The sequence below is a fragment of the Lontra canadensis genome, unplaced genomic scaffold, assembly GCF_010015895.1.
Source record: "Lontra canadensis isolate GAN:19392208 unplaced genomic scaffold, GSC_riverotter_1.0 scaffold7, whole genome shotgun sequence".
Classification (NCBI taxonomy): Eukaryota; Metazoa; Chordata; class Mammalia; order Carnivora; family Mustelidae; genus Lontra; species Lontra canadensis.
The window spans coordinates 95,169-117,268 of NW_022631001.1; the positions used below are offsets into that span (position 1 = coordinate 95,169).

The 22,100-nt window shown below is 37.8% G+C and overlaps 1 pseudogene; it reads right to left on the minus strand.

The window, feature by feature from the left end:
• Positions 1 to 2,761: 2,761 nt before the first annotated feature.
• Positions 2,762 to 3,618, minus strand: LOC116865240 (annotated as a pseudogene).
• Positions 3,619 to 22,100: the final 18,482 nt, after the last annotated feature.

Below are 22,100 nucleotides of genomic sequence, written 5' to 3' on the forward strand. Positions count from 1 at the left end.
ATGGGAGCAGTCCAAATGTTCATCATAAAGAAGAATGTGACACATATATAATAGATTATTAGTCAGCCATAAAAAAAAATGAAATCTTGCCATTTGCAATGACATGATGGAGCTATAGAGTATAATACTAAGAGAAATACATCAGTCAGAGAAAGACATATACCATATGATTTCACTCATATGTGGAATTTAAGAAACAAAACAAATGAGCACAGGGGAAAAACAGAGAAGAAGAGAGACAAATCAAGAAACATACTTTTAATTATAGATAAGAAATCAATGGTTACCAGAAGGAAGGGGTGGAGATGGGTTAAAATGTGATGGGGATTATGACATGAGTTTGTCTTGATGAAAACCAGGTGATGTATGCAAGTGTTGAATCATTATATTCTATACATGAAACTAATGTACCACTGCATATTATTGTTATAACATTATTATTATAACATTATATATATTATAAGTACCACTGTAAATTATTGGAATTAAAATAAAAACTTTTTTTAAAGAAAGAAACTGTTGCAAGACACCAAAAAGTGACTTTGACTAGGGTGGTGGCAGTGGAGTTAAACAGATGTGCATAGATTCCAAAGTTATTGAGCATAATTAACATGATTGTTCATTAGGTGGATTAAGAGGAGGGATAGGGCTGCACATAGTTAACTGATCATATTCATTCCTCCACTTGTCTCTTAGTCTTAATTGTCTTCATAGCCCGAGTACCTAGCATAGCATCAGTCACATAACAGGTATTCTGGGAATAATTCATTGGTTCACTCAACACATATTTATTCTAAAATAACAATGACAAGATACTGATTTATTTTCTGGATGTTGCTATTTAGACAGTAAGGACTATCAAATATTATCTAGATGTAAAAATTGCCAATAAAGAAATTTGAATAAATAGACTATAACTCTTAACTTTCATTAAAAAGGACTCTGGTGAATGTATTACCAGAATTCTAAGAACTTACATAGTGTGGATGATTTGGAGTGGCCATTTCTACAGAAAAGAGACTGTTAATTCAGACTTATGATCCTATTCACAAAGACAGTAGAGAACATTTTTTGGTTTGCTCATCCTTGATAAAAGCATATACCCATATGAATTAATTTAAAATGAATTCTTGGATTTTTAAAAGCATATTAGAAAGTACATAATGGGGGCACCTGGATGGCTCAGTGGGTTAAAGCCTCTGCCTTCAGCTCAGGTCATGATCTCAGGGTCCTGGGATCAAGCCCCACATCGGGCTCTCTGCTCAGCGGTGAGCCTGCTTCCTCCTCTCTCTCTGCCTGCCTCTCTGCCTACTTGTGATTTCTGTCTGTCAAATAAATAAATAAAATCTTAAAAAAAAAGAAAGTACATAATGACTAAGCGCATTAAAAATCCAGTAGATTGAGATTCTACCAGCATGCAGTATATCTCAATTAGTAGTCAAAAGCCTAAATATTGAAAGTGTTGGGATTTTTGTTTTGTTTTGCTCTTATGTTTTCATCACTGAAAGACTTCTCTGCCCCATACGGGTTTTATTGACCTTTCAGGTTAGAACTCTAAGAAAGCACTTACTGATTACATAAAAATGATTGGATTTCTAGTCAGACTCCCCTTGTTTGAGTTCAAACTTCCTAAGGATGTCAATGATGTTTTATTTATTTTTATGTCCTTATAAGTAGTATTTGGAACAAAACCAATGTTTAATAAATATTGAATAAGTGTAACTCTGTGTTCATTCTTCACTCCTGCTCCCCAAATGTATTTAGATTATCAAAAGAATGGATAAGTTGAGCGATATTCAGTCTAAAAATGCTTTTGGTTTGTAGTTTAGTTAAGTTCATGTTTACTATAAATTTAAAACTTATTCTTTCATGATTTAGCTACCTAATTTCTTTTTTTTTTTTTTGTACCTGGTTCTCAACCTCAGTATTGCAAACATTTTTGACAGATAATTCTTTTTTGTGTATGTGTATTGGTGGGTGTGTGCGTGTGTGCTTCCTCGTGCATTATGGATTGTTTGGCAGGTTTCTTGGGCTCTACCCACTTAGCACTCACACTGTTGTGACAATCAAAAATGTCTCCAGACAAGTCCAAGTGTCCCCTGTGGGGTAAAATCACTCCAGGCTAAAAACCACTGGTATGTCTGTCTGGAACTGTATGGTACAGAGGGATAAGGAAAACAAAGTAAGGCAAAACAAAACAAAACCTTAAGACAGTTCATTTAGCAGGTATAACATTACCTGACTCAAAAGTGAGCGCCAGAATCCAATCTCCAGGTGGATTACAATGGGAATAAAGCCTACTCAAGTTTTATGGTGGGAATTACATGTGATAAAATGTGTAAGTATAACTGATAGAGTTCTTGGCTTGTTGGTCTGTGGAAGCATTTGTGAATATGAATGGTGATATAGCATGGCTTTGGAAAGAAATGTAACTTAGCAAAAACTGGCATCAAAGACATTTTGTGTTTGCTATCAACATGGTCAACTTCTTTAGTGGTAGTTTTCATGTTCCAGTATACCTAGTTTCCATCCTTTGAATCTTTTCTCAGATTTCCCACTCTAGTTGTTGCATCAGTAACCATACCAAAACCACAGCATGTCTACAGTGTGTTGAGGTAAAACCCCTGAATATGGTAAGGGAAAAATCCACATTAGTAATTTAAGCATTTCATTATAGTTCACAACTACTGCAATAACATGGCTTCAGCAACATTTTTTTTTTGCAACATGTGTTTTTTAAGTTTTTTTTTTAATGGATCAGTTATTTAATTAGGTTCTTTGTAAGAAATTTAGAGCACCAATTTGTGAGAGTAAATTCCATTTGTGAGAGAAAACACAGAGTGGAGTTAGCCTTGAAGCTGAGGAACAGACTTGATTTTTGGCAGAATTTGCGAGTCCAGAGCTTTCTGATCAACCTTGCATTGTTCTGTAATCTCATATTTCTCTTTCTTGGTGTGGAAGATCTCACCCTCCTGGTGTCTGGACTTATGCAACTTCTTCTTCTTGAAATAAGCATCAGTGAGATGTTTGCAGATTTTCACATTGCTGATATCAATTTTGGTAGAAGTGGCAATGACGAATTTCTGGTGTGTTCTACACAGAGGAACTCAATTGAGGGACAGAGGTCCAGTCACAAGTAGCAAACTCAGTTTTTTCAGGAAAACTACCCTATTGATTCTGTGGTGCCCAGAGAGGATGATCAAAATGGTTCCAGAGGTGATGCTAGCTCGCAGTTTTCTCACGTGCTGACTGCTCCAGGCACACCTTCAGTGGGATAATACCTAGGCATTTTGCAATGTTTAACCACTCGGGTACCACCATTCTTGTAACCACCAACTGGTTTTTTGACAGTAGCAAGAATCTTCTTCTTTTCCTTTTCAACCCTGGATTTAGCTGCCAAATACTTCCTCTCGTACATGGACTTTCTGGAATACATAGCCGATGGGGAGTATCTGCCAATTCTTTTGACTAGGACAGGGTTTCAGCTGCAGTGGGGCTTCCCCTCTTTGGCATTTGAGCCTTCTGGTTACCCTTCTTAGCGTTGCTACAGACCTTAGCCTTCTTGGCTTCAGGTTTCTTCTCCTTAGCATCCAGTTTCTCAGTTTTTTCACCCGCCATCTTGCAAGATGGAAAAGAGCTGTCTTCTTTTCTTTTTTTTTTTTAAAGTTTTCACCTAGAAAAAAATAACACAAGCAAGATAGCCTTCATCTTTAGAAATATGTACAAAAGAAGGATTATTATACCAACACAGAACATTATTGACATGCAGAATGAAATAACAAAATGGCCTATTTTCCATGCTTGAAACCCACTTATTTCTTTACCTTTTGTTACCATTTACAAAAATATAGAACGATAGTGCCTTATCTTATAGTGCCTTAATGACTTTAATGGAATTATTCTAACTTGTTAAAGTTTAATTTGTTCTATTTAAAATACTTCTATTAAAATGCATTTTGACATAAATGGAGCCTCACTACCACCAAAGTCAACATTCAACAAAAGTCATTACATTTTCTAGACTATTTTAACCATTTTTTAAAATTTTGACATAAAAAAATAATTAGGGAGGGTAAGTAAACCTAAGTCTACATTTGTTGATGACAAGTCACTAAAAGAAGATACTAAATTATTACACAAAGGAACACTATAATTTTTAATATTTTAAGTTGTTATTTAAATGCCAATTAGCTAAGAGTGCAATATTAGTTTCAGTTGTGCAATATAGTGATTCAACACTTCCATATATCAAATATCATCACAACAAGTGTACTCCTTTATCCCCATCACCTACTAAAAAGAAACATACAAAAAAAGGACATTGCCAGTTCTAAGGAACTTATTTTTAAAGAACTGTACTTTTTTTATTTTTTTAAATTTCATCTTGCAAAATATATGTTTTATCTCATATCCAAAGTTTTATATTAATCAAATCTTAACAAGGAGAAGCTTTAAAAAATACATAAGTGCACAATATGCATTTTCTAGAAATATGAATGCCAAATAATTTACAAAACTGGATATGTAGTTTAAGTAGTAAATTCTGTCTCATTTCCTGGCTGAGGCTTGAATATGAAAGTTCATGTTGTCCTACAGAACAGGTCTCCATGGATTTGGGTGTAGTTCCATATGCTGTGGTAGAGGAAAGAACAAAGAACTGTTTTCCCTGCTTTTAGGCAGGGGCAGCTCAGCTCTTGGCAATTTTACTGCATTCCTTTGGTTTTGAAAACAGCTTACACAGAGTCCTGGACATCTTACCACCCTGGGACTTCCTTGGGAGTCTGAGAAGAGTTTGAGATCAAATTTAAGGCAGGGGTTATACATAGACCAAAAGGCAGGTAACCACTCCTACTCAAGCAACATCTGAATGTTCAGGTCTTGACTCTCCACCACAACCCTGGAGACCCATATCCATAGCTCCCCAATATTTTCCCTGGTGTAGGTGCCTTAAAAATTTCTCCCACTACCTTCCTCAGGACTGCCTCAAAGACCTTCCATGAGCTTCTGCTCTTCCCAGTCCCATGACAACTCCACATACTACTTCATCACTGCCAGCCCCATGACCATGACTTCTTGCTTCTCTTGGAAACCCTTATAAAGAAGCCTAATTCCCTTTTCCTGTGTTTTCACAGAGACCAGAGTTAAGGATTTACTCCTTTGGAAGGAGAATTTACTTCTTTGTAAGAACTTTAAAGAAATCATACAGGCAGCCTTGAGTGCTTAAAGAATATAATTTTCCAACTATCAGACAGCTAATATCTTTTTATCAGTACTGGAAGTGTACTCACATTGATCTAAGCTTAAAGACGACTATTCTCATTTTGTGAGATGTTTTCTTGCCAGCAGCTGGATTAAAGCTACCTACTGCTTCAGACTGTTCACTTGCAGCTAAAATGAGCTAAAAGAATGATGAACCCAGAGAAAGACTAGTAATTATAATTAATAACTCCATAGATATTTTTTTAATTCTCATATAATAATTTAAAGTAAGTATAACTATTATCCCCATCTTAACCAAAGCATAAAATGGTTAAGAAACTTGCTCACTGTCTAACAACTAATAAATAATGGAGTCATGATTCAAATATAGCTCTGCCTGATTCCAATATCTGTGTTTTCTACCACTGGGATCCCCTGCTCCAGACCTTCTAGATTGATATAAGTCTTAGTTCTGGAACTTAGATGTTACACCATCTTGTTTGCCTCAGGTACTTCACTCATTTAAAGGGTATGGTAACACCTACCTTAGAGGACATTTGTAGAAATGAGAGAAATAATGGATGTGGGATGGAAAATATTTAGGTATTTAGAGTATGTCACAGTTATAACAGGATGTGATACATTGTTGTGCTTAAAGTAATGCTTATGGAGTTGTTTCCAAGAGAAGCTTTTCATAACTGAATTTTTAAAAGTGTGTCTGTATCTTTTTCCTAAAAATTTTCATTTTTTTAATTCCTTCTCAGTGTTCCAGAATTCATTGTTTATGTACCACACCCAGTGCTCCATGCAGTACATGCCCTTCCTAATACCCACCACCAGGCTCACCCAACCTACCATCTCCCTCCCCTCCAAAACCCTCAGTTAGTTCCTCAGAGTCCAAAGTCTCTTATGGTTTGTCTCCCCCTCCAATTTCCCCCAACTCCCTTTTCGCTCCATCTTCCCACGCATGTCTGCATCTTTGTGTTCTAATCTTTTTAGAAAGTTGGTTTGGGTTACATATTACTTTGTGACATATCGAGTTTCAAATAAAACACCTGGATTTGCTTTGCCAACCTGGTTTAATAGCTTGTCCTTCTGATCCTCAAGGATAAAACAACAAAGGTTGTGAGAACGTCTGGTATGTCTATTATGGACAGTCATATGGTCAAAACAAATATGAAACTTTAGTCAAGGTTTGTATTTATGGAAAGAATCCAAACTAATGCTATTTAATAACATTTCAAGAAATTGGATACTAATACTTTTTTAATAGTGTAAGAACTACTAGGTATTAGAACTATTGGAAGACCTAAAGAAATAAGATGTAAAATAGAGTGCTTGAAAAGAAATGATAAAGCTCAAGATAAAACTCTTCCCAGTCCCATGGGAAAGTTCAAGGGCTGACCCATGTGAAGATCATGTGAGAATCATTTTATAAGCACAGAAGGATTCTCCTCAAAATTTGCCCAGTTAAGATATTATTTTCCCTGCTTGCCCTATTTAGCAAATATTTTCTCTTTATTTTCTTTCTCAGCCCCCCTGTTAAAATAAATTAAATTTAAGTAATAACTTAAATGCCATAAAGGAAATAATTCCATGATCTAATGTTTTCTTGTTTATTCTCTGGCACTTCTTACTAGAATGCGAGTTACCTATATGACAGGTTGTGTCTTTACACCATGCTTGTGATTCTACTATTGGAGAACCTTCTAAGTCCTACCATCTTCCTGCCTTTCACTTCTAAGCCCTTATTGAGGGGAATCCTAGGGTTTTTCCAACATGTGGATGATTAGTTTCTCAGATATTTTCTGGAAGCATCTGTAATAGAAATAGAACTTGTTTCTAAGTCAAACATACCTGAATTTATTTCAAATTTCAGCTTGTCACATTTTAAAAAAGATTTTATTTATTTATTTGACAGAGAGAGAACACAAGTAGGCAGAGAGGGAGGCAGGGGGTGGGGAAGCAGGGTCTCCACTGAGCAGAGAGCCTGATGTGGGGCTTGATCCCAGGATCCCGGGATCATGACCTGAACCAAAGCCAGAGGCTTTAACCCACTGAGCCACCCACGTGCACCAGCTTGTTGCATTAAAAAAATATATATATATTTATTTACTTATTTTAGAGGGAAAGAGAGAGAGAATCTGTGCTGAGCATGGAGCCCAATGCACATGATCTCAAGACCTGAGATCATGACCTGAGTTAAAATCTAGTTTGGAAGCTTAACCATCTGAGCCACCCAGACAATCCATCAGCTTTCCAACGTTTTAACTTTATGATTATGAACAAGTTACATAAGTATTCTGCATCTCAATTTTTCCCTCTACTTAACAGTAAAAATAATAACTACATTGTAGACTCATTCATGTATTTCATGTTGTGCATACTGGTGAGTAGATCTGAATTTGCCATATAGGAAGCACTTGATAAATTGTTCCCTCCCACCTCCCCATATTTGTTTCCCATGATTATTCAATTTTAATCTCAGGGGAGGAAAGAAAAAGGAAAGTAGGAAGCTAAAAATGGCTTCAGCCAACATCTTCTTCCTTGGGTTAGCAGCTCTTTCATGCTAGAGGGAACAGTATTTAATTTGGTATTAACAGTAGTATTTAAGAACAGTTAGTATCTTTAAAATATGGCTCACTTTTTTGAGGGGTGGTGGTATCTAGGGCTTTATGCTATGGAGATAAATGAGGCAGAGTCCCTTCCTTCAAGGAAATTATAGTTATGACATAATAATTATTAAAATTTCATGTTTCATAAGATTATAAGAGGTTTCTTATTTGTTTGTTTTCTGCACATAATCATCAGTAGACAACATGTGATTAAACTATATTTCCTTGCATTTTTTCAGGCTAACTCCCTGATGTCACATAATGTAAAATTCTGAAGCCTCAGTGAAGGATTTGTGCAAATGTTGGAGAAGAAATAAGTTCTTTCCTGAGGAAAATTCTGATTTCTTCTGCTGGCAGTACTCCTTCCAACATCCCTCCACCTCATATGATAGGATATACCACCTGCCCCATGTTAGGACAAGTCTACAAATCCTGCTCTTAATCCTCCACAGAACAGTGGAAGCCTGGCCCTTTCTAGAGCTGATTACTACACCCCTTAATTCTCGCTAAAACCAGCACAGTGTCTGTGCTTTAAGAAATTCAATAATGTTGGCTAAATGAACATCATCATCATCATCATCACCATCATGATAAAAGAAATTTAATAATGTGGTCGGTATTTCAAAAACAGTAGTAAACAAGACATAGTCTTTTGTATAGGTAGCTCACAGTAGAGTGAGAGGAGGCCAGAGAACAAGAAAACACTAGACCCCAGAACTATTTCCTTTAAAGTAGTTACACAATTAAATACAGAGCACTAGGTATTATATAAGACTGAAGAATCACTGAACTCTACCTCTGAAACTAATACACTGTATGTTAATTAATTAATTTAAATAAAATACAGTAAAGAAAGGTTTTCTAAGTAGAACAAACTTGGAAAATGATATATGAGCCTAGTAAAGCAAGTCATGCAAAAGTCTAGAGCAAGAGACATACCGGTGGAGGAGACACCGGGTTAAAGTCTCTAAAGAAAAAAAAAAAAAAAAAAAAAGAATTGGTGTATTTAGAGGACACTCAAGAAAGGATTGTAGATAGTCTGAGAGAACAGCATTTAGTGAAGAAGGCTGAGAGGTGGTTTGAAAATGAAAGCTGGGGAGAAATGTACCTCATAGCCTCCTTCTCCTTCATGAAACAGACAAGATGGAGACATCTTCAAACAAACCTCAGGTCAGGACACATAGTTCTTGCCTGGAGGCTGGCTTCCAGGGGCCACCTGCATCAGGTTTCACAGCAGATGTTAAAGGGCAGGTAGGATGAGATAAGCTATCTTAAAACCCTCGCCAAATTCCCTGAAGGAGCCCCATCATTTTTTTTTTTAATTTCTTTTCAGCGTAACAGTATTCACTATTTTTGCACCACACCCAGTGCTCCATGCAATACGTGCCCTCCCCAATACCCACCACCTTGTTCCCCAACCTCTCACCCCATGCCCCCTCAAAACCCTTAGGCTGTTTTTCAGAGTGCATAGTCTCTCATGGTTCACCTCCTCTTCCAATTTCCCTCAGCTCCCTTTCTTTTCCATCTCCCTATGTCCTCCATGTTATTTGTTATGCTCCACATGTAAGTGAAAACATATGATAATTGACTCTCTCTGCTTGACTTATTTCACTCAGCATCATCTCTTCCAGTCCCGACCATGTTGTTACAAAAATTGGGTATTTATCCTTTCTGATAGAGGCATAATACTCCATAGAGTATAAAGACAACATCTTCCTTATCCATTCGTCTGTTGAAGGGCATCTTGGTTCTTTCCACAGTTTGGCAACTGTGGCCATTGCTGCTATAAACATTGGGGTACAGATGGCCTTCTTTTCACTACATCTGTATCTTTGGGGTCAATACCCAGTAGTGCAATTGCAGGGTCATAGAGAAGCTCTATTTTTAAATTCTTGAGGAATCTCCACATTGTTTTCCAAAGTGACTGCACCAACTTGCATTCCCACCAACAGTGGAAGAGGGTTCCACTTTCTCCACATCCTCTCCAACACATGTTGTTTCCTGTCTTGCTAATTTTGGCCATTCTAAGTGGTGTAAGGTGGTATCTCAATGTGGTTTTAATTTGAATCTCCCAGATGGCTAGTGATGATGAACATTTTTTTTTCATGTGTCTGAGAGCCATTTGTATGTCTTCATTGGAGAAGTGTCTGTTCATATCTTCTGCCCATTTTTTGATATGATTATCTGTTTTGTGTGTGTTGACTTTGAGGAGTTCTTTATAGATCCTGGATATCAACTTTTTGTCTGTACTGTCATTTGCAAATATCTTCTCCCATTCCATGGGTTGCCTCTTTGTTTTCCTGACTATTTTCTTTGCTGTGCAGAAGTTTTTGATCTTGATGAAGTCCCCAAAGTTCATTTTCGCTTTTGTTTCCTTTGCCTTTGAAGACATATTTTGAAAGAAGTTGCTGTGGCTGATACTGAAGAGGTTACTACCTATGTTCTCCTCTAGGATTCTGATGGATTCCTGTCTCACATTGAGGTCTTTTATCCATTTTGAGTTTATCTTTGTGTACGGTGTAAAAGAATGGTTGAGTTTCATACTTCTACATATAGCTGTCCAGTTTTCCCAGCACCATTTATTGAAGAGACTGTCTTTTTTCCACTGCATATTTTTTCTTGTTTCGTCGAAGATTATTTGACCATAGAGTTGAGGGTCCATATCTGGGCTCTCTACTCTGTTCCACTGGTCTACGTGTCTGTTTTTATGCCAATACCATGCTTTCTTGGTGATCACAGCTTTGTAGTAAAGCTTGAAATCAGGTAACGTGATATCCCCAGTTTTATTTTTGTTTTTCAACATTTCCTTAGCGATTCGGGGTCTCTTGTGATTCCATACATATTTTAGGATTATTTGCTCCAGCTCTTTGAAAAATACCAGTGGAATTTTGATCGGAATGGCATTAAAAGTATAGATTGCTCTAGGCAGTATAGACATTTTAACAATGTTTATTCTTCTGATCCAAGAGCATGGAATGGTCTTCCATCTTTTTGTGCTTCTTCAATTTCTTTCATAAGTGTTCTGTAGTTCCTCGAGTACAGTTCCTTTACCTCTTTGGTTAGGTTTATTCCCAGGTATCTTATGGTTCTTGGTACTATAGTAAATGGAATCGATTCTCTAATTTCCCTTTCTGTATTTTCATTGTTAGTGTATAAAAAAGCCACTGATTTCTGTACATTGACTTTGTATCCTGCCATGTTGCTGACTTGCTGTATGAGTTCTAGTAGTTTGGGGGTGGAGTCTTTTGGGTTTTCCATATAAGGAATCATGTCATCTGCGAAGAGAGAGAGTTTGACTTCTTCATTGCCAATTTGGATACCTTTTATTTCTCTTTGTTTTCTGATTGCTGTTGTTAGGACTTCTAATACTATGTTGAACAAGAGTGGTGAGAGTTGGCATCCTTGTCGTGTTCCTGATCTCAACGGGAAGGCTGCAAGCTTTTTCCCATTGAGGATGATATTTGCTGTGGGTCTTTCATACATAGATTTTATGAAGTTCAGGAATGTTCCCTCTGTCCCTATACTATGAAGCATTTTAATCAGGAACAGATGCTGGATTTTGTCAAATGCTTTTTCTGCATCAATTGAGAGAACCATGCAGTTCTTCTTTCTTCTCTTATTAATTTTTTCTATCACATTGATTGATTTGCTAATCCATCAGAATCCTAGAGGAGAACATAGGCAGTAACCTCTTCAATATCAGCCACAGAAACTTCTTTCAAAATATGTCTCCAAAGGCAAAGGAAACAAAAGCGAAAATGAACTTTGGGGACTTCATCAAGATCAAAAGCCTCTGCACAGCAAAGGAAAGAGTCAACAAAACAAAGAGGCAACCCACGGAATGGGAGAAGATATTTGCAAATGACAGTACAGACAAATGTTGATATCCAGGATCTATAAAGAACTCCTCAAAGTCAACACACACAAAACAGATAATCATATCAAAAAATGGGCAGAAGATATGAACAGACACTCTCCAATGAAGACATACAAATGGCTATCAGACACATGAAAAAATGTTCATCATCACTAGCCATCTGGGAGATTCAAATTAAAACCACATTGAGATATCACCTTACACCACTTAAAATGGCCAAAATTAGCAAGACAGGAAACAACATGTGTTGGAGAGGATGTGGAGAAAGTGGAACCCTCTTCCACTGTTGGTGGGAATGCAAGTTGGTGCAGTCACTTTGGAGAACAGTGTGGAGATTCCTCAAGAAATTAAAAATAGAGCTTCTCTATGACCCTGCAATTGCACTACTGGGTATTGACCCCAAAGATACAGATGTAGTGAAAAGAAGGGCCATCTGTACCCCAATGTTTATAGCAGCAATGGCCACAGTCGCCAAACTGTGGAAAGAACCAAGATGCCCTTCAATGGACGAATGGATAAGGAAGATGTGGTCCATATACACTATGGAGTATTATGCCTCCATCAGAAAGGATGAATACCCAACTTTTGTAGCAACATGGACAGGACTGGAAGAGATTATGCTGAGTGAAATAAGTCAAGCAGAGAGAGTCGATTATCATATGGTTTCACTTATTTGTGGAGCATAACAAAAAGCATGGAGGACAAGGGGTGATGGAGAAGAGAAAAGAGTTGAGAGAAATTGGAAGGGAATGTGAACCATGAGAGACTATGGACTCTGAAAAACAATCTGACGATTTTGAACGGGCCGGGGTGGGAGGTTGGGGGAACAAGGTGGTGGGTATTAGAGAGGGCACGGATTGCATGGAGCACTGGGTGTAGTGCAAAAACAATGAATACTGGTTTGCTGAAAAGAAATAAAGAAAAAGAAGAAGAAGATAAGGAAAAGAGGGAGGGAGCCCTCAGAAGTGACCCAATGGAAAGTGATACCCCAATACAAGAGTGCTCTGTGATTCAGGACCAACATTAACTAGGAGTCTTGTTGAAAGCACTCAAAAAGAGCAAAAGATCTTAGGGGAATTTAGTGTAATTGGTGCTTAGGGGCAGGGACTTAAGCCCACATACCCAGGGCAGTCTCCACTGGCACTGAACCAGAGAGTGCAGCGAAGAAGCCAGGTTTTGGTCCCTGAGCTGCCAGTGCATCTGAGAGCGTCTGGGTAGTGGCACATGAGGGAGTCTTGTGTGGATGATAGTCAGCACTCTCTAGAAGCACAGCCTTTTGCACTCTGCTTGTGCGCTGCATGTCCGGGGTCTGGGTTGCACTCCACACACTCCGTTGAGAGAGGTCCGTGCAGGCACCAGCCAGTGCTCTCTAGGACCGGGAAATTCTGGACACTCCCAGCCTGGACCAGTGTGAAAATCTCAGTGTGCTATCTCTGGGTGTGACCTCTTTGGTAGTCTGGACCTGCTGAGACAGCTTTGGTGGAGGCAGCCACTGGAAGCCAGCTCTGGACTAGTATTTCTCATGGTTTTGTGTACAAGTGGGAGTTCCTGTGACCCCAGAGACCATGACTGGGGACGTGCTCTGCCAGTGACAGAAGGGAATTTATGTGGTCTGGAGCACCCAGAGGGGAACAGACTAAGGCTTCTCTCTGAGATGGAGGTCTGGCTGCTGTTTGCTTTCCTCTGAATATCCAAAGAACTGCCAAAAGCCACTAAGGGGAGAAAAAAATAAAAAGAAGAAAGAAAGAAAGAAAGAAAGAAAGAAAGAAAGAAAGAAAGAAAGAAAGAAAAAGAAAAGAAACCTCCAGAGAACAAAAGCCTCAAAAAACAGGTTCCTCAGAGCCCAGCCACTTGAATGGGGGTAGGAGGACTTAACTCTAGCAAGATTGCCTGAAAAACCACTGGGCAGGACCCTCCACCAGAATGCCAGCTAAAAAGAAAAAAATAAAATAAAGAAGAGAACAACCACCACCACTTCGTAGGTAAAATTTTTATTTTTAATTCATTACTATTCGCATTCTTTTCATTTTTAATACAATTCTTTTACCTTTTTACCATCACAATGAGATGTTCAGTTCATCAAATTCCATAATAATCTTTTAATCAGAACGTTTTTGATAGATAAACCTGTGTTTATCTTTTTCTTTTCTATTTTTTATTTATTTTATTTTATTTTAATATTCATATAGAGATAAGTGTCTAGGTAATCCCTTTTCCCCAATGAATGCTACCCCATATGTATGTAAACCAGTTTTAATCCCCCTTTATCTCAGGAAAATTGAGTCCTTTAACAAAGATATCATGATACATCCAGGAAGAATCAAAATAAACTTCCTCGCCCACACTGAGGATTTATAACCACCCTCGCATCTTTTTCTTCTCTCAGTTTTTCTATGTATTTCTTTTTGTTCTGCTAGTATCTAAATCTTATACATGGGGTTCATTTTGGCTGTGTTCTCTCTCTCTCTCTCTTTTTTCTTCTTCTCAGTTACTTTTGTCAGTCTTTTTGTTTGTATACTTTATAAATATTATCTTTGGCGCCAATTAGGGCTGGGTCTTCTCTTTCATGTTTTTTTTTTTTTCCTGTCTCTCTCTCTCGCTTTTTCTTTTTTCTTTCTGTTTTGTGGGGACTCTCGATTGCTCATAAGCTTTCCAGAGTGCACTTTGGCTGCACCATGGTTGATACATTCAGTTACACATCCCTTCAACCATCACTCACCAAAATGAAGAGGAGGAGGAATGCCCAACAGAAGAAAAATTCAGAGACTGGGCCCTCTCCATCAGACTATTGTATATGGACATAAACAAATGTCAGAAAGGGAATTCAAGCTAACAATTATCCTGGTAATAGCTAGGTTGGAGAAAACCTTTAATGACAAAATGGAAGTGATTGGTGCAGAAGTGAAAGCCACCAGGGATGATGTTAACAATGCTCTCTATGAGTTCCAATCTAATCTAAATTCTCTGACACCTAGGGTAACTGAAGCAGAAGATAGAATTGGTGATCAAGAGGACAAACCAATACAGAAAAAGGATCAGGAAGAGGCCTGGAACAAATAGCATAGTGGCCATGAAAACAGAATTAGGGAAATAAATGATGCCATGAAACATTCCAACGTCAGAATTACTGGAATCCCTGAGGGGGACAAGAAAGAAAGAAGCCTAGAGGATATAGTTGAACAAAATCTCCATGAAAATTTTCCCAATCTGGTGAATGGAACCAGCGTTCATGTCCTAGAGGCAGAAAGGTCTCAGCCCAAGATCATAGAATCTAGAAAGACCACAAGACACCTGAATGTGAAAATGATGAGTCATAATTTTAGACAGGAGCTCTGGAAAGCAGCTAGAGGGAAGAGATTCCTTAGGTACAGAGAAAGGCCCATCAGAATAATGTCAGACCTGTCCCCAGAAACCTTGGAAGACAGAAAGGGCTGGCAAGATGTATTCAGGGTACTAAATGAGAAGAACATGCAGCCAAGAACTTTATCCAGCAAGACTAACATTTGAAATGGATGGAGAGATATAGAACTTCCAAGATTGGCAAGATTTAAAAGAGTATGTGACCACCAAGCTGGTGCTACAAAAAATATTAAGGGGGGTTTCTATAAAAGAGGAAAAAAAAACCCAAGAATATCATTGAACAGAAATATATGGAGACAATCTATGGAAACAAAGACTTCACAGGTAACACGATGTCAATAAAAACGTATCTCTCATGAATGGCCAGGGTTGCATATTGGATAAAATGACAGGACCCACCCATATGTTGTCTACCAGAGACCCATTTTGAACCTAAGGATACATCCAGACTGAAAGTGAAGGGATGGAGAAGGATCTTTCATGACAATGAGCCACAGAAGAAGACTGCAGTAGTGATTCTCATATCAATAAATTAGATTTTAAAATAAAGACTGTAGTCAGAGATACAGAAGGACACTACATCATTCTTAAAGGGTATATCCACCAAGAAGAACTAAAAAATTTAAATATTCATGCCCCAATATGGGAACAGTCAATTCCATAAGACAACTGTTAATCAAGATAAAGAGTCATATTGATATGAATACATTAATAGTAGCAGACCTTAACACATCACTCTCAATAATAGATGGATCATCCAAGCAGAAAATCAATAAAGAAACAAGAGAATTGAACAGCACATTGGACCAGATGGACCTCATAGATATATACAGAACAATCCACCCTAAAACAACAGAATATTCATTCTTCTCGAGTGCACATGGAACCTTCTCCAGAATAGATCACATACTGGGTCACAAATCAGGACTCAACCTATACCAAAGGACTGAGATTATTCCCTGCATATTCTCAGATCACGATGCTTTGAAACTAGAGCTCAATCACAAGGGAAAGTTTGGAAGGAATTCAAACACTCGGAAGCCAAAGAACACCTTGATTAAGAATGCTAAGATCAACCAGGAGATCAAAGAAGAACTTACAGAATTCATGGGAACCAGTGAGAATGAAGACACTGTGGTCCAAAACCTATGGGATACAGCAAAGGCAGTCCTAAGGGGGAAAAACATAGCCATCCAAGCCTCCCTCAAAAAAATTGAAAAAATCCAGAATACACCAGATCTCTTTACACCTTAAAGAACTGGAGAATCAACAACAAATTAAGCCAACTCCACACACAAGAAGGGAAATAATCAAGATTAAAGCAGAGATCAATGAGATAGAAACTAGAGATACAGTAGAATGCATCAATGAAACTAGAAACTGTTTATTTGAATGAATCAATAAGATCAATAAAGCATGGGCCAAACTAATTCAAAAGAAATGAGAGAAGGCCCAATTTAATAAAATTATGAATGAAAAGGAAGAGATAACAACTAACACCAAGGAAATAGAAACAATCATGAGAAATTATTATCAACAGTTATATTTCAATATGTTAAGCAACCTAGATGAAATGGATGTATTCCTGGAAAATTATAAACTTGCAAAACTAAACCAGGAAGAAATTGACAACCTGAATAGACCAATATCTAGTAATGAGATTGAAGCAGTGATCAAAAACCTCCCAAAAAACAAGACCCCAAGAACTGACAGATTCCCTGGGGAATTCTACCAAACTTTCAAAGAAGAAATAATACCTATTCTCCTGAAGCTGCTTTAAAAAATTGAAGCAGAAGGAAAACTTCCAGTCTCTTTTTATGCATCCAGCATTACCCTGACCCCCAAACATGAAAAGACCCCACCAAAAAGGAGAATTTCAGACCAATATCCCTGATGAATATGGACGCTAAGATTCTCAATAAGATCCTAGCAAATAGGATCCAACAGCCCATTAAAAAGATTATCCACCATGGCCAGGTAGGATTCATCCCTGGGTTGCAAGGGTGGTTCAACATTCGCAAATCAATCAATGTGATAGAACAAATCAATAAAAGAAGAGAGAAGAACCACATGGTCTTCTCAATTGATGTAGAAAAAGCATTTGACAAAATCCAGGATCTGTTCCTGATTAAAATGCTTCAAAGTATAAGGATAGAGGAAACATTCCTCTACTTCATAAAGTCTATGAAAAACCCACAGCAAATATCATCCTCGATGGGAAAAACCTGACAGCCTTCCCATTGAGATCAGGAACACGATGAGGTTGCCCGCTCTCACCACTCTTGTTCAACATAGTATTAGAAGTCCTAGCAACAGCAATCAGACAACAAAGAGAAATAAAAGGCATTCAAATTGGCAATGAGAAAGTCAAACTCTCTGTTTTCACAGATGACATGATATTTTATATAGAAAACCCAAAAGACTCCACCCGCAAACAACGAGAACTCATACAGAAATTCAGTAATGTGGCAGGATACAAAGTCGGTGTACAGAAATCAGTGGCTTTCTTATACACTAACAATGAAAATACAGAAAGGGAAATTAGAGAATTGATTCCAATTACTAAAACCAAGAACAATAAGATACCTGGGAATAAACCTAACCAAAGACATAAAGGATCTGAACTCGAGAAACTAAGAAACACTCATGAAAGAAATTGAAGAAGATACAAAAAGATGGAAGACCATTCCATGCTCATGGATAGGAAAAAATAAACATTGTTAAAATGACTGTACTGCCTAAAGCCATCTGTAATTTCAATGACATCTTGATAAAAATTCTACTGGCATTAATCAAAGAGCTGGAGCAAATAATCCTAAAGTTTGTATGGAATCAGAAGAGATACTGAATTGCTAAGGAAATGTGAAAAAGAAAAACAAAACTGAGAGCATCATGATGCCTGATTTCAAGCTTTATTAAAAAGCTGTGAACACCAAGACAGCATGGTACTGGCATAAAAACAGACACGTAGACCAGTGGAACAGAGTAGAGAGCCCAGATAAGGACCCTCAACTCTGTGGTCAAATAATCTTTGACAAAGCCAGAAAAAATATACAGTGGGAAAAAGACAGTCTCTTCAGTCAATGGTGCTGGGAAGATTGGACAGCTATGTGTAGAGGAATGAAACTCGACCATTCTCTTACACCATACACAATGATAAACTTGAAATGGATAAAAGACCTCAACATGAGGCAGGAATCCATCAGAATTCTAGAGGAGAACATAGGCAGTAACCTCTTCAATATCAGCCACAGAAACTTCTTTCAAAATATGTTTCCATAGTATATATGGACCACATCTTCCTTATCCATTCTTCCGTTGAAGGGCATCTTGGTTCTTTCCACAGTTTGGCGACTGTGGCCATTGCTGCTATAAACATTGGGGTACAGATGGCCCTTCTTTTCACTACATCTGTATCTTTGGGATCAATACCCAGTAGTGCAATTGCAGGGTCATAGAGAAGCTCTATTTTTAATTTCCTGAGGAATCTCCACACTGTTCTCCAAAGTGGCTGCACCAATTTGCATTCCCACCAATAGTGGAAGAGGGTTCCACTTTCTCCACATCCTCTCCAGCACATGTTGTTTCCTGTCTTGCTAATTTTGGCCATTTTAACTGGTGTGAGGTGGTATCTCAATGTGGTTTTAATTTGAATCTCCCAGATGGCTAGTGATGATGAACATTTTTTCATGTGTCTGATAGCCATTTGTATGTCTTCATTGGAGAGTGTCTGTTCATATCTTCTGCCCATTTTTTGATATGATTGTCTGTTTTGTGTGTGTTGAGTTTGAGGAGTTCTTTATAGATCCTGGATATCAACCTTTTGTCTGTACTGAAAAACAATTTGAGGGTTTTGAAGGGGCGGGGGATGGGAGGTTGGGGGAACCAGGTGGTGGGTATTGGAGAGGGCACAGATTGCATGGAGCACTGGGTATGGTGCAAAAACAATGAATACTGTTATTGTATTGAAAATGAATTTTTGAGACTTTCAAGATAAAAAGCTTCTGTACAGCAAAGGAAACAGTCAAGAAACCAAAGATGCACTGGGTGTGGTGCAAAAAAAAATGAATACTGTTATTGTATTGAAAATGAATTTTTGAGACTTTCAAGATAAAAAGCTTCTGTACAGCAAAGGAAACAGTCAAGAAACCAAAGATGCAACCCACAGAATGGGAGAAGATATTCTCAAATGACAATACAGACAAAGGCCTGATATCCAGGATCTATAAAGAACTCCTCAAACTCAACAACCACTAAATAGATAATCATGTCAAAAAATGAGCAGAGTCATGAAGAGACACTTCTTCAATGAAGACATAAAAATGGCTAACACATACATGAAAAAAATGTTCATCACTAGACATCAGGGAGATTCAAATCAAAACCACATTGAGATACCACCTTACACCAGTTAGAATGGGCATAATTAACAAGACAGTAAACAACATGGGTCGGAGAAGTTGTGGAGAAAAGGCAACCCTCTTACACTGTTGGTGGGAATGGAAGTTGGTATAGTACTTTGTAAAACAATATGGAGATTCCTTAAGAAATTAAAAATAGAGCCTCTCCATGACCCTGAAATTGCACCACTTTGTATTTCCTGCAAAGATACAGATGTAGTGAAAAGAAGGGCCATCTGTACCCCAACATTCATAGCAGCAATGGCCAGGGTCGCCAAACTGTGGAAAGAACCAAGATGCCCTTCAACGGATGAATGGATAAGGAAGATGTGCTCCATATACACTAAGGAGTATTATGCCTCTATCAGAAAGGATGAAATCCCAACTTTGTATCAACATGGATGGGCCTGAAAGAGAGTATGCTGAGTGAAATAAGTCAAGCAGAGAGAGTCAATTATCATATGGTTTCACTTATTTGTGGAGCATTAGAAATAACATGGAGATCATGGGGAGATTGAGATGACAAGTGAGTTGGGGGAAATTGGTGGGGGTGACGAACCATGAGAGACTATTAACTATGAAAAACAATCTGAGGGTTTGGAGGGGCATGGGTGAGGTTTGGGTGAGCCTGCTGGTGGGTGTTATGGAGTGCACGTATTGCATGGAGCACTGAGTGTGGTACAGAAACAATGAATTCTGGAACACTGTAAAGAAATTTAAAAAATAAATAAAAATTTTAAAAAATGGAAAATAGAAGGAGAGATTAAAGAGCTTCCAGGACAAACAAAAAATAAAGAATTTGTAAATACCAACCAGCTCTACAGCAAATATAGAAAGGGGTCCTCTAAGCAAAGAGAGATCCTAATAGTAGTAGACCAGATTGGAACAGAGACAATATACAGTAACAGGCACCTTAAAGGCAATAAAATGCACTAAATTCATATTTCTCAATGGTTACCCTGAATGTGAATGGGCTAAATACCCCAAGCAAAAGACACACTGTATCAGAATGGATTTAAAAAAAAATCAATATGCTGTCTACAAGAAACTCATTTTAGACCCAAATACACCTCCAGATTTAATGTGAGAGGGTGGAAAACAATTTCCCATGCTAATAGACATGAAGGAAAGCTGGGGTGGCATTCCTTATATCAGATAAATTAGATTTTAAGCCAAAGACTATAATAAGAGATCAGAAAAGACACTGTATCAAACTCAAAGGGTCTCCAACAAGAAGATCTAACAATTTTAAATATCTATGACCCTAATATGGGATCAGCCAACTATATAAACCAATTAGTAACAAAATCAAAGAAACACAATGAAAATAATACAATAATAGTAGAGTACTTTAACACCCCCCCTAACTGAAATGGACAGATCATCCAAGCAAAAGATCAACAAGGAAATATAGGCCTTAAATGACACACTGGACCAGATGGACATCACAAATATATTCAGGACATTCAATCCCAAAGCAACAGAATACATATTGTTCTCTAGTACACATGGAAATTTCTGAAGAATAGATTACATCCTGGGTCACAAATCAGATCTCAACCTGTACCAAAACACTGGGATCATTCCCTGCATATTTTCAGACCACAATGCTCTGAAGCTAGAACTCAATCACAAGAGGAAACTTGGAAAGAATCCAAATACATGGAGGCTAAAGAGCATCCTACTGAATAATGAATGGGTCAACCAGGAAATTAAAGGAGAATTGAAAAATTTCATGGAACCAAATCATAATGAAAACACAACAGTTCAAAATCTGTGGGACACAGCAAAGGCAGTCCTGAGAGGAAAATATATAGCAGTACAAAACTTTCTCAAGAAACAAGAAAGGTCTCAAATATACAACCTAACCCTACACCTAAAGGAGCTGAAGAAAGAAGAACAAAGAAAGCCTAAACCCAGCAGGAGAAGAGAAATAATAAAGATTGGAGCTGAAAACAATGAAATAGAAACCGTAAATAAATAAATAAATAAATAAAACCAATAAAAAAAAAATCAACGAAACTAGGAGCTGGTTCTTTGAAAGAATTAATAAGAATGATAAAACCTTGGCCAGACTTATCAATAAGAAAAGAGAAAGGACCCAAATAAATAAAATCATGAATGGAAGACGAGAGATCGCAACCAACACCAAAGAAATACAAATAATTTTTTTTAAAGATTTTTATTTATTTATTTGACAGACAGAGAGATCACAAGTAGGTAGAGAGGCAGACAGAGAGAGAGAGGGATGCAGGTTCCCTGCTAAGCAGAGAACCCAATGCGGGGCTCGATCCCAGGACCCTGAGATCATGACCTGAGCCGAAGGCAGAGGCTTAACCCACTGAGCCACCCAGGTGTCCCCAAGAAATAAATACAAATAATTAAAAGAACATATTATGATCAACTATACACAAGCAAGTTGGAAAATTTGGAAGAAATTGATGAATTCCTAAAACCTTCCTGAACCAGGAAGAAATAGAAAACCTAAACAGGCCCATAACCAGTAAGGAGATTGAAACAGTCATCAAAAAATCTCCCCAAAACAAGAGCTCAGGGCCAGATGGCTTCCCAGGGGAATTCTCCAAACATTTAAAAGAATTAATTCCTATGGTCCTGAAACTGTTCCAAAAAAAGTAGAAATATAAGAAA